The sequence below is a fragment of the Cherax quadricarinatus genome, chromosome 49 (genome assembly GCF_038502225.1).
Source record: "Cherax quadricarinatus isolate ZL_2023a chromosome 49, ASM3850222v1, whole genome shotgun sequence".
NCBI classification, from domain to species: domain Eukaryota; kingdom Metazoa; phylum Arthropoda; class Malacostraca; order Decapoda; family Parastacidae; genus Cherax; species Cherax quadricarinatus.
Genome location: NC_091340.1, coordinates 9,413,335 through 9,427,007, shown reverse-complemented (window position 1 = coordinate 9,427,007; position 13,673 = coordinate 9,413,335).

Genomic DNA, 13,673 nt, shown 5'->3' with positions numbered 1-13,673 from the left:
ATGTCTCCCCTGACCCTTCTGTCCTCCAGTGTCGTCAGTCCGATTTCCCTTAACTTTACCTCGTACGGCATTCTCCTGAGCTCTGGAACTAGCCTTGTTGCAAACCTTTGTACTTTTTCTAACTTCTTGACGTGCTTGACCAGGTGTGGGTTCCAGACTGGTGCTGCATACTCCAGTATGGGCCTAACATACACAATGTACAGTGTCTTGAACGATTCCTTATTAAGGTATCGGAACGCTATGCTCAGGTTTGCCAAGCGCCCGTATGCTGCAGCAGTTATTTGGTTGATGTGTGCCTCCGGTGACGTGCTCGGTGTTATGGTCACACCAAGATCTTTCTCCTTGAGTGAGGTCTGTAGTCTTTGTCCACCTAGCCTATACTCTGTCTGCGGTCTTCTTTGCCCCCCCTCCCAATTTCCATGACTTTGCATTTGGCAGGGTTGAATTCGAGAAGCCAGTTTCTGGACCACGTGTCCAGCCTGTCCAGGTCTCTTTGTAGTCCTGCCTCATCCTCATCCGATTTAATTCTTTTCATCAACTTCACTTCATCTGCGAATAGGGACACTTCAGAGTCTATTCCTTCCATCATGTCGTTCGCATATATCAAAAATAGCACTGGTCCTAGAACTGATCCCTGTGGGACCCCGCTCGTCACAGGCATCCACTGTGATACCTCTTCACGTACCATGACTCGTTGTTGCCTCCCTGTCAAGTATTCCCTGATCCATTGCAGTGCCCTCCCTGTTACATGCGCCTGATCCTCCAGCTTCTGCACTAATCTCTTGTGAGGAACTGTGTCAAAGGCCTTCCTGCAGTCCAGGAAAATGCAATCAACCCACCCCTCTCTCTCGTGTCTTACTTCTGTCACCTTGTCATAAAACTCCAGAAGGTTTGTGACACAGGATTTGCCTTCCATGAATCCATGCTGGTTTTCATTTATAATCTTGTTCCATTCCAGGTGTTCCACCACTCTCCTCCTGATAATCTTCTCCATGACTTTGCATACTATACATGTCAGAGACACAGGTCTGTAGTTTAGTGCCTCGTTTCTGTCTCCTTTTTTAAATATGGGGACTACATTTGCCGTCTTCCATATCTCAGGTAGTTGCCCAGTTTCAAGGATGTGTTGAAGACTGTGGTTATGGGCACGCACAGCATCTCTGCTCCTTCTCTAAGGACCCACGGGGAGATGTCCGGTCCCATCGCCTTTGAGGTATCAAGGTCACCTAGCAGCTTCTGCACCTCCTAATCGGTTGTTCGTATGTCATCCAACACTTGTTGGTATATTCCCTCTTGATGTTCCCTTCTGTGCTGTCTTCCCAGAGCCCTTCCTGTCTCTACTGTAAAAACTTCCTTAAATCTCCTGTTTAGCTCCTCACATACCTCCTGATCATTTCTTGTGAGTTCTCCACCTTCTGTCCTCAGTCTGATCACCTGGTCTTTGACTGTTGTCTTCCTCCTGATGTGGCTATACAACAGTTTCGGGTCAGTCTTGACTTTCGATGCTATGTCATTTTCATACTGTCGCTGGGCCTCCCTCCTTACCTGTGCATACTCGTTCCTGCCTCTGCGACTAATCTCCCTATTTTCATGTGTTCTCTGCCTTCTGTACTTTTTCCATTCTCTATTGCACTTAGTTTTTGCCTCCTTACACCGTCGGGTAAACCAGGGGCTCGTTCTGGTCTTCCCATTGTTTCTGTTGCCCTTGGGAATAAACCGTTCCACTGCCTCCTTGCATTTTGTTGTTACAAATTCCATCATTTCATTTACTGGCTTTCCTGCCAGTTCTCTGTCCCACTGTGTGTGTGTGTGTGTGTGTGTACTCACCTAGTTGAGGTTGCGGGGGTCGAGTCCGAGCTCCTGTGTGTGTGTGTGTGTGTGTGTGTGTGTGTGTGTGTGTGTGTGTGTGTGTGTGTGTGTGTGTGTGTGTGTGTGTGTGTGTGTGTGTGTGTGTGTGTGTGTGTGTGTGTGCTCGCTATGGAACTAGTGGAAACGTAGCGAGCAGATTGAGAAAGGGGAAATACGTTGCTTCTTGTGGCTTGTTGACACAAGCCGCAGGCTGCTGCAGTTTTAGTTTCTCCTGACAACAGTCCCACAGTTCTCAAGGTTTACCAGTCGAGAACTAATCATGAACTTGCCTTCAGCCAACTATGCCTTCAAGGATGTAGTCGTAATCCACCATTAATTTTCAAGATATTTCGCGAACATAAACAGATGGAAGACGTTTGAACTTAGTGCAAATCGTACAGAAAATGAAAAACGATGTCTCGCGAAATCGTGAATGTAAACAAACCACTGAACGGGTGGGGTTTGAACCCGTGGCGAGTGAGTCGTTAGCCTCCAGGCCAGTGCGTAACCCACTTGGCCAAGTGGCTACACTAAAATTCATCCAACTTCTCTATAATATATAAATATACCTAGTTGGATGACGCTTATTGTAGCCAGGTGCCCAAGTGGCTTACGTACTGGCCTGGAGATTAGGTAAAGGTTTGTCAAGAAACAGGACAAGTGTTTTTTGACGTGGGCCTTAGTCAGATTATAACCCGCCGTTCGAGATTTTAGTTATCTAACAGAGGCCTTCCGCTGGCTTACCGGTCCACCCCTTTAAAAAATAGGGTCAAAGTACTGACCTGGAGTTTTAAGAACTCACTCGCCATGGGTTCAAAACTTACCCGTTCCGTGGTTTGGAACACAATGTGCTTGATTGTATACTGATTGTGTAATAAACATAGAGCACAATACCTATGTGATTTGTCAAGGTATCTTATTAATGAAAATAAGATACCAAACATCCTGAGCAAGTATCTTAAATTTGCTCTCAAGAGATAAGGAAGCAACGAGGAGTTAATGTGACCAGTTCCTTCAGTCAGTCTGTCGAAAGTTAGAGACGGGACCAAGAGCTACAGCTCACCCCTCAGCATATTCAAAAAAAGTTAATTATAAATAAATAGCTACACACACACACATACACACACACTCACACACATACACACACACACACACACACACACACACACACACACACACACACACACACACACACACACACACACACACACACACACACACACACACAGCTACACTCAAAAATCTAATAAGCAAAAGATTAGATTTTAAAAGGAGAATCAGTGGTGTTTTTCTGTACCTGTGCAAGCATGCGGGCTGCAAGAATCAATAGATTTGTTGATCAAGCCGTCCCCAAGGGATGATTAGCCTCAAGTCTCCTGCAAGAATGAAAAAATAACTGATTTTCTTCCAGCAAAATGAATGAAAATATTGAAATGAAATTATTATTATTATTATTATTATTATTATTATTAATTATTATTATTATTATTATTATTATTATTATTATTATTATTATTATTATTATTATTATTATTATTATTATTATTATATTATTATTATTATTATATTATTATTATTATTATTATTTTATTATTACTATTATTATTATTGTTATTATTATTGTTATTATTATTATTATTATTGTTATTATTATTATTGTTATTATTATTATCATGATAGTAGATGTATTGAATTATTCACTCAAAAGCGTTAAGGTCTAAGGGGTCAATCAGTACACGGGGAATAGCAAATGATCAGGTTTGATCTGATAAAGAGAGTAACTTTAATTCCAGGGATCAAGAGCCCCTCCCTAGCATCAAGGCTCTTCTGGAAGGGATTTAATCGTGTCAGTTGAGGCCCTGTGTGATTTTTTACGTTTAAGACAAACTTTTGTGATAATATTCTGAGTACAATGTTTCTTTAAGATATATATATATATATATATATATATATATATATATATATATATATATATATATATATATATATATATATATATATATATATATATATATATATATATGGAAAGACGGTTGAGATTGAAAAAATGGGAAAGACTTGAAACCTTCTCAGCAAGATGTTCGTTTGCAGGGGCTGAGACTCAGCTCCTGGCCCCAGAGGTGCCAGCAGTTCTGAGAAGGCCGAAGAGAAACTTCCTAAGAATATATTTATGCTACATCTGGCACAAGACTGCAAAATTTAACAGACGCGATAAAAACGTTTTTCCCACAAGTCAGGACTTGAGAAACGTTTTCAACGAGCAAAACATTTTTCACTGGTTACAGAAGAAATAAACTTGCTGAAACATTTGGTGTTTTACCCACACAAACATAAAATGCAATTTTCTTGGCTTGAGATGTCTCTTTTGTACTGGAAGACCCGGAAGCCATGATGTGGAGGAGGTCACAGTGTACTTCTCATGTTTCTGTTTTTTTTTTTGGTGGACAAATAAAACAGTTCAAATTGGTCGAGGATATGTGCCTGACGCAGATAATATAAATATCATCATAATTCTGTAGGTCTCCTATTAATGATATGTAATATCAACAAGTTGATAATTAAGTCTCATGTGCAACATTTGGGTAGCTTTATTGTTCTGTCCAGAGATGCAGCTGTTTGTTCCTCGGATCACGAGACGTCTACTGTATTATTTTTACATTCATTTAGGGAGAGGTAGACCCGTAGGAGCTATACAACGCAGGGGGAATTGGTAGGCAATCAGGTCTGACTCAGGGATAGGAAAGACATATCGGTGTAGTGAGCGTGCTGGTTTAAGAGCATCAATGTCTTCCAGAGTGATTTGCCTTTGATTTTGTGTTACCACGAGGGAAGTTACTGAAGGAGTAATCAGTGTCCCCAGGTTGCTGTGTCTGTAAGGGATTTTGAGTTCATAAAAGACTCTCTCGATGCTGAGTCTTCGTGGCACCCACTGGAATGATTATACACGATGTTCGAAGTTGGGAAGGAAGGAGTAAATCACACTTGGTTCGTTGATTTCACTTGCTTTTTCCTCTTAAGGTGGTACAGACATTTTTAATGAGAGAAGTATGAGTCGAAGTATGAGAGAAGTTTGAGTAGGAGTAAATTTGAAGGTGGGAAATTCAAAATTCTTAAGAGGAGGGTGTTTGAGGCGCAGGAGCCAGGGCCAGACTTTCTGTACCAGAAATTCGCATTACAGAACGAACTCTTACTGCTTAGACAGTATTTTCATCGTTTCAGTATTTACATTATGTTGGATAATTGGACTAAAAGTGTATCTATTAGACGAGAGTCATGTAAGACTGTAAATCACTTTTACACACCTAGCCAGGAATAATTTAATACCTGAAACAGTGATAAAAGTAAGTTGTCAGCGGACATACACTGAAAGTTACGTATCTCTCAGGAAATACATTCTGAGTCTTCATAAATTAAGAATTAAGGAAAATTTTAATTCATTTGTTGCTCGCACAAAAAAGTAACTTAATCTTCCATACTATTCTTAAAACGGAATTAAAATTATTTGTATATAGGGGACACACAATTTACATCACATATAAAAACCTTATACATATATATATATATATATATATATATATATATATATATATATATATATATATATATATATATATATATATATATATATATATATATATATATATATATATATAGAATATAAATATAGGGGGTGGTAGGAGAAGAAAATATTCAAACAGCTCCGGGGAGAACCTTGAGTTTTCCCTGAGGTACGTTTATTGTCTTCTCTGAGGATGAGGGTCCCCATTCCAGCTATAGAGGTGGTACTTCCCTATATTGAATATATATACATATATATATATATATATATATATATATATATATATATATTTATTTATATATATATATATATATAGGTGGGGATATAGTTTTGGAGTGGTTGGTGCAATTATTTAATAAATGTATGGAAGAGGGTAAGGTACCTAGGGATTGGCAGAGAGCATGCATAGTTCCTTTGTATAAAGGCAAAGGGGATAAAAGAGAGTGCAAAAATTATAGGGGGATAAGTCTGTTGAGTGTACCTGGTAAAGTGTATGGTAGAGTTATAATTGAAAGAATTAAGAGTAAGACGGAGAATAGGATAGCAGATGAACAAGGAGGCTTTAGGAAAGGTAGGGGGTGTGTGGACCAGGTGTTTACAGTGAAACATATAAGTGAACAGTATTTAGATAAGGCTAAAGAGGTCTTTGTGGCATTTATGGATTTGGAAAAGGCGTATGACAGGGTGGATAGGGGGGCAATGTGGCAGATGTTGCAAGTGTATGGTGTAGGAGGTAGGTTACTGAAAGCAGTGAAGAGTTTTTACGAGGATAGTGAGGCTCAAGTTAGAGTATGTAGGAAAGAGGGAAATTTTTTCCCAGTAAAAGTAGGCCTTAGACAAGGATGTGTGATGTCACCGTGGTTGTTTAATATATTTATAGATGGGGTTGTAAGAGAAGTAAATGCGAGGGTCTTGGCAAGAGGCGTGGAGTTAAAAGATAAAGAATCACACACAAAGTGGGAGTTGTCACAGCTGCTCTTTGCCGATGACACTGTGCTCTTGGGAGATTCTGAAGAGAAGTTGCAGAGATTGGTGGATGAATTTGGTAGGGTGTGCAAAAGAAGAAAATTAAAGGTGAATACAGGAAAGAGTAAGGTTATGAGGATAACAAAAAGATTAGGTGATGAAAGATTGAATATCAGATTGGAGGGAGAGAGTATGGAGGAGGTGAACGTATTCAGATATTTGGGAGTGGACGTGTCAGCGGATGGGTCTATGAAAGATGAGGTGAATCATAGAATTGATGAGGGAAAAAGAGTGAGTGGTGCACTTAGGAGTCTGTGGAGACAAAGAACTTTGTCCTTGGAGGCAAAGAGGGGAATGTATGAGAGTATAGTTTTACCAACGCTCTTATATGGGTGTGAAGCGTGGGTGATGAATGTTGCAGCGAGGAGAAGGCTGGAGGCAGTGGAGATGTCATGTCTGAGGGCAATGTGTGGTGTGAATATAATGCAGAGAATTCGTAGTTTGGAAGTTAGGAGGAGGTGCGGGATTACCAAAACTGTTGTCCAGAGGGCTGAGGAAGGGTTGTTGAGGTGGTTCGGACATGTAGAGAGAATGGAGCGAAACAGAATGACTTCAAGAGTGTATCAGTCTGTAGTGGAAGGAAGGCGGGGTAGGGGTCGGCCTAGGAAGGGTTGGAGGGAGGGGGTAAAGGAGGTTTTGTGTGCGAGGGGCTTGGACTTCCAGCAGGCATGCGTGAGCGTGTTTGATAGGAGTGAATGGAGACAAATGGTTTTTAATACTTGACGTGCTGTTGGAGTGTGAGCAAAGTAACATTTATGAAGGGGTTCAGGGAAACCGGCAGGCCGGACTTGAGTCCTGGAGATGGGAAGTACAGTGCCTGCACTCTGAAGGAGGGGTGTTAATGTTGCAGTTTAAAAACTGTAGTGTAAAGCACCCTTCTGGCAAGACAGTGATGGAGTGAATGATGGTGAAAGTTTTTCTTTTTCGGGCCACCCTGCCTTGGTGGGAATCGGCCGGTGTGATAATAAAAAAATAATAAAATATATATATATATATATATATATATATATATATATATATATATATATATATATATATATATATATATATATATATATATAATTTCAGGTAGCAGGAAGGTCTGACTATCAGGTCTGTGAATATTGTCTCAACACAAAATATTCAAAGCAGTAAATTTCTTATAACTGGAGAACGATTCCCAATTATTATTTCCTTTGTGAAGATTCATCCGAGACTCCCTGGGAGATGTTTTATTCAGGACAACTGTACATGTCAACAGCTACATGAGAAATTACACTTCTGCTCTCAGGTTGGCAATATTTAATGGATTTCGTTATGGTGGCCAAGGAGGACCACTAATATTGTTTGTAATTAATGTGGCCATTGTTGTTAATGTGGCCATTGTCTTAATATATGACTGCAATAAAACGAACAAGATGTGAGTGTTTCAGGATTGAGACTGGACTACGATATACCTAAGATACACTTAGGAATATATTGGGATTAGCATAAGATATTTCTAGGAGTATATTGTAACTGGTGTTAGATCCTTCGATAATGGAGTTTAAACTTTATCTACCACACGAGTGATATTAAGGCTGCATGTCATCTGTACACCACCAGTCAAGAATACTTCGAACCCTGGAATACATATTATTAATGTCTGTATATACAATGAATAATATATACTCGTCTAGGTGTATATATCATAGGACATATTTATGCATGACTGAGTTATATCCATTATTTATTGTCTTATCAAAGCCGCCCAAATCATTTAATAAATGATTAATTAATCTAAACTAATTTAAAACTTAATAAAAATAATATTTAATCAAATTTGACTACAAACAAAGGGAAATAGGCTAATTATTTTCTTCAAACTGAACAGTAAATTGTATAACCAAAGCTGGACTTTAGTATTTATATCAAGGAGAAACTTATTTAAATCTACATTCTTGGAGCAGAAACACATCAGACGATAAAATTTTAACTTTATAATTATGTATAAATAATCTGCGAATGAGATTTAAAAGACAGTGGAAAGTGGGTTCCTCATTGCCATACCAAACTTGTCCATGTTGAACGCATCGTTAAACATAAACTTCCCATCGATAATATAGAGTTTAATGGCTTTAATGGTTTTGAATACAGGTACTGGTATGAAACCCAGTACCCAAGTGTTGCAAACATGTCTCAGTCATTAACTTGTCGGCACTGTATGTCATCATTAGTGAGGCAATGGTAAGTTGCAAGTGCACAGTGTCCACGCTGTGAATAAGCATTTTCACACTGCAGACGTTTCTCCACCCAGGAGTATATAAATATGTATATGGTGTGTGTGAGTGTGTGTGTGTGTGTGTGTGTGTGTGTGTGTGTGTGTGTGTGTGTGTGTGTGTGTGTGTGTGTGTGTGTGTGTGTGTGTGTGTTATCCTCAACAACATGCACTGTTACCTCACTGTTTCAAGCACATACTAGCATGAATAAACAAAAGAACGAACGGGGACCCGAACCATGGTCCAGGCATACAACAGACCCATGTCGTAAGCACTCAGCCAATTAGCTCAGGGACCGAACGTTCATAGTGTCGAACCTCCTACACAAAAGGAACCACGGTTCGAATCCCCGTCCATTCTTCAGTCTATTCATTTAGAGTCGTTCATTAAGATTCATCTTTTATTTACATACCAATATGTCTGATAGAAGAATAACGAAACTAAATATTGTATCCCTGCTTTTCCCACCTGGGAATAGAGTTATTTCAGACAGTCAGGGGAAACGGGGCATAAATTATTAGATTAACACTGGCATATGATTAACAGTAAATCGTGTAACAGGGGAAATCATATTGGTGTTCCATGGCTGACTGTTTTGTTTGATTTAGAGTCTATCAGGTATACGAGGGTCAGTAAGTCTACATGTCACCTGTACTTTAATATCAGCAATAATTTCGTCCTCAAAAATAATCATTAAAATAAAGTATCGGTATATATTTACACTGAGAGACATACACACCTCTCAACGTATACCTGTATTTACAAAACTCTGTATACATATGTCAATATATATATATATATATATATATATATATATATATATATATATATATATATATATATATATATATATATATATATATATATATATATATATATTTGCAAGACAAGCCTTGGGGGTGGAAATCTTTAGCTCCAGTACTTTCACACTTCTCAGTGCGTCATCAGGAGCTGTGCAATGTTGCAAAGGCAACAACAGGAGAAGTAGGGTAAGTTTTCAGAGAATGGTAGTGTGGAGGCACCAGCCAGACTGAGAGAGACAAGCGGGATGCCAACCTTACACTCCCCCCACCCCATCCCATATGGGGTTCGGGTGGAGTAGGCCTCACAGTTTACGGATAGCATGAGGAAAAATACTAGAAGATAGTTAATAGTCAGCTCTGAGCTTCTAACCGCCGGGAACACGTCATGTGACGTAAAAAGTTACATTTCAATAGTGGATCATTACATACCTACATTTACAACCTTCTAACTTACGAAATAGAGAGAAAAATCTCTCATTTGTCAACCGGTGTGGCAGAACCTTCCAAAATATTCAGGAAATACTCTCAGTGCCAGTTAAAATCCCTGTCTTTTTTATAATAACTCGGCTTTATTGACATGTTATTTACAGGTTGAGGTTCCTAGCTTTATTGATAAACTAAGAGCTGTTACCTACATCAGCTCATTTGAAAGCATTTTAATTGTTATGAAACATACGAGTAGGGAACAGGATAAAGTTGGAGCCATCTGTACAGCCATGCTGTACAAATGTGTTCCATATTCGAGTCATCCTGGGGGATAAATGATCTCAGATGAAGTGATGTTCTGGTTCTGGTGATGCTTACTCTCTCTCTCTCTCTCTCTCTCTCTCTCTCTCTCTCTCTCTCTCTCCCTGCTATGCTTGCCTCAGCTTCAACTCAACCAAAGAGGATCATCAGAGGCGCACTAGCAACAGCCTTAACACTGAGTGCTTTGCTGTGTCTCCGACTCTCGTAACATCCGTGCAATCCCCACCCCAGAGAACATCATAACTTACCCAGATTACATTCTCAATACCCAGCTGAACCTTCCAAAGACAACTGCACCGCATAAAGAAGAAACAAGTGAGATAATGATCAATTTAAACATCCCATTTCGAATCTGGGCAAGATTTTGTAGTCCGTAAATCTGGCGTTTTTTTCTTCCAGTGAACAGGGATTCTTTCCTTGGGAGTATTACTGGTCTGGGTTTATTTTTTTTATTTAGGTTTAACTGGTTAGAGGTTGGATCTATAAAAAGAGAGGGTTTATCGCCTCTGCTTTCTACTATTTCTTTCGTGAGTTTCAAACCGCTATTTCTCTCTCTCTCTCTCTCTCTCTCTCTCTCTCTCTCTCTCTCTCTCTCTCTCTCTCTCAGACAGTCATAATAATCACTATGAAAATTCCAGGGCAGTATTTACGTGTTTCCCAAATAAGAAAAAAAGTATATTTAAAAAATCTTCAAAAGTTTGGGGCATGATGAGGAGTATCATGTAATGAAAATATGAGTGCCTCCCCGGGAGGTATGATGAGGCACTTCATCATGACACGAGGAGGAGGTGAGGGCCTCTCTGTGCTCCTGTGATGAGGATGAGGAAGGTGATTCATCTTAACCAACTTCCTCGAACTGTGATGATCACTCTCCCCTCGAACTGTGATGATCACTCTCCCCTCGAACTGTGATGATCACTCTCCCCTCGAACTGTGATGATCACTCTCCCCTCAAACTGTGATGATCACTCTCCCCTCGAACTGTGATGATCACTCTCCCCTCAAACTGTGATGATCACTCTCCCCTCGAACTGTGATGATCACTCTCCCCTCGAATTGTGATGATCACTCTCCCCTCGAACTGTGATGATCACTCTCCCCTCGAACTGTGATGATCACTCTCCCCTCGAACTGTGATGATCACTCTCCCCTCGAGCTGTGATGATCACTCTCCCCTCGAACTGTGATCACTCTCCCCTCGAACTGTGATGATCACTCTCCCCTCGAACTGTGATGACCACTCTCCCCTCGAACTGTGATGATCACTCTCCCCTCGAACTGTGATGATCACTCTCCCCTCGAACTGTGATAATCACTCTCCCCTCGAACTGTGATGACCACTCTCCCCTCGAACTGTGATGATCACTCTCCCCTCAAGCTGTGATAATCACTTTCTCCTGTAGACTGCCTCCAGCCACGCTCAACACTTCATGACTTTCTAAAAAGGAAAGTTCACGTTGGAAAGGTAAGGAGAAATCACGAAGATGCAAGTAGTTAATGATTAGCAGTAACACTAGGTGAGTAATAGTTATTGTAACACTAGGCGAGTAATAGTTATTGTAACACTAGGTGAGTAATAGTTATTGTAACACTAAGTGAGTAATAGTTATTGTAACACTAGGCGAGTAATAGTTATTGTAACACTAGGTGAGTAATAGTTATTGTAACACTAGGCGAGTAATAGTTATTGTAACACTAGGCGAGTAATAGTTATTGTAACACTAGGTGAGTAATAGTTATTGTAACACTAAGTGAGTAATAGATAAGTGAATGATAGGTATAAACACTAGGTGAATGATAGGTATAAACACTAGGTGAATGATAGGTATAAACACTAGGTGAATGATAGGTATAAACACTAGGTGAATGATATGTATAAACACTAGGTGAATGATAGGTATAAACACTAGGTGAATGATAGGTATAATACGAATTAGCTTTATATTTCACTTTTACGTAAAGACAAAGTTTAGAGCGAAACCTCATTAACAGAGAACGTTTCATCCAGGCAGGGTATTTACGAAACCATCGCCTGGGCGAAACATCTCATACACACAAAACCCAACCTCTGCACACAGACCTTCCTCTAAGCTATATTTGCGTGAATGACTTGCCATCCAGCGAAGCTAAATCCGCCAGAGCTAAAAACGTTCAGTTTGCAACGAGAGACATACTGTTATGTTACTCACCCTGACAAGTCTTTCTATCTCCCAGGTCAAGAGAATATAGAGGTTACATAATGCAGGGAAAAAAATTTAGAAATGTTGATCACCAAGATAATTGAGGATAATTATATATATATATATATATATATATATATATATATATATATATATATATATATATATATATATATATATATATATATATATATATATATATATATATATATATATATATATATATATATATATATATATATATATATATATATATATATATATATATATATATGTATATATATATATATATATATATATATATATATATATATATATATATATATATATATATATATATGTGTGTGTGTGTGTGTGTGTGTGTGTGTGTGTGTGTGTGTGTGTGTGTGTGTGTGTGTGAAAGAATAGAGAAATTCCAAGCGCTTTCGTGACTACTCACTTTTTACAATCCAAAAAGGGACAACCAACTTTATTCAACTTAAAATATGTTGATTCTCCCTTACCATGAAAACTTGGTTGATATGCCTTCTCTTCTTAAGACTTTTAATATCAAAGTTGCATTTAAAAACCTTGATACAGTAAAAAACTTTTGATAAAGAATTCCCCCCAAAATGCTGATGGATGTGTCTATAAGATTCCTTGTAAAATTTGCGATAAAGTTTATTACGGTCAAACTGGTAAAAATCTCGAACTAAGATTAAAACAACATAAATATAGCATTAGAACTGGACAAGATTCCAATGCTCTATTTATTCATGTGAGAGATTTTAACCATCCAATTGATTTTCAAAAAATTGAGAAAGTTGTATCAGGTAAGTCTATGGTCGACAGGAATATAATTGAATCTTGTTTCATAAAAAGTAGTTTTGACAATAATATGAATATTTCCTTTGGTTTATATAAATTAGATCCATTTATAATTAATAGAATTTGGGAAGAATTTAATAATGCATTGGACAAATAATAAATTTTAAAATTCTTAATTCTTGGGTAGAACAGTTTGTTGGTGGGTTGTGTGAAGGACCTGTCTAGTTGGGCCAGCAGGCCTGCTGCAGTGTTCTCTTTCTTATGAGTCGCGCGTCAGGTGTTGCTTTGTTGTGGGATGTGATAGCGAGGTGTGGGCTAGACCCTTTATGTGCCTTCCTTTGATGCATTACTTTTATTGTTCCTTGATAATGTGAGTATTCACGAAAGCGCTTGGAATTTCTCTATTCTTTCACAGTGGTTGTTTTGCATATTCTGAAATCACCTGTTTACTGTGATCTTTTTGCAT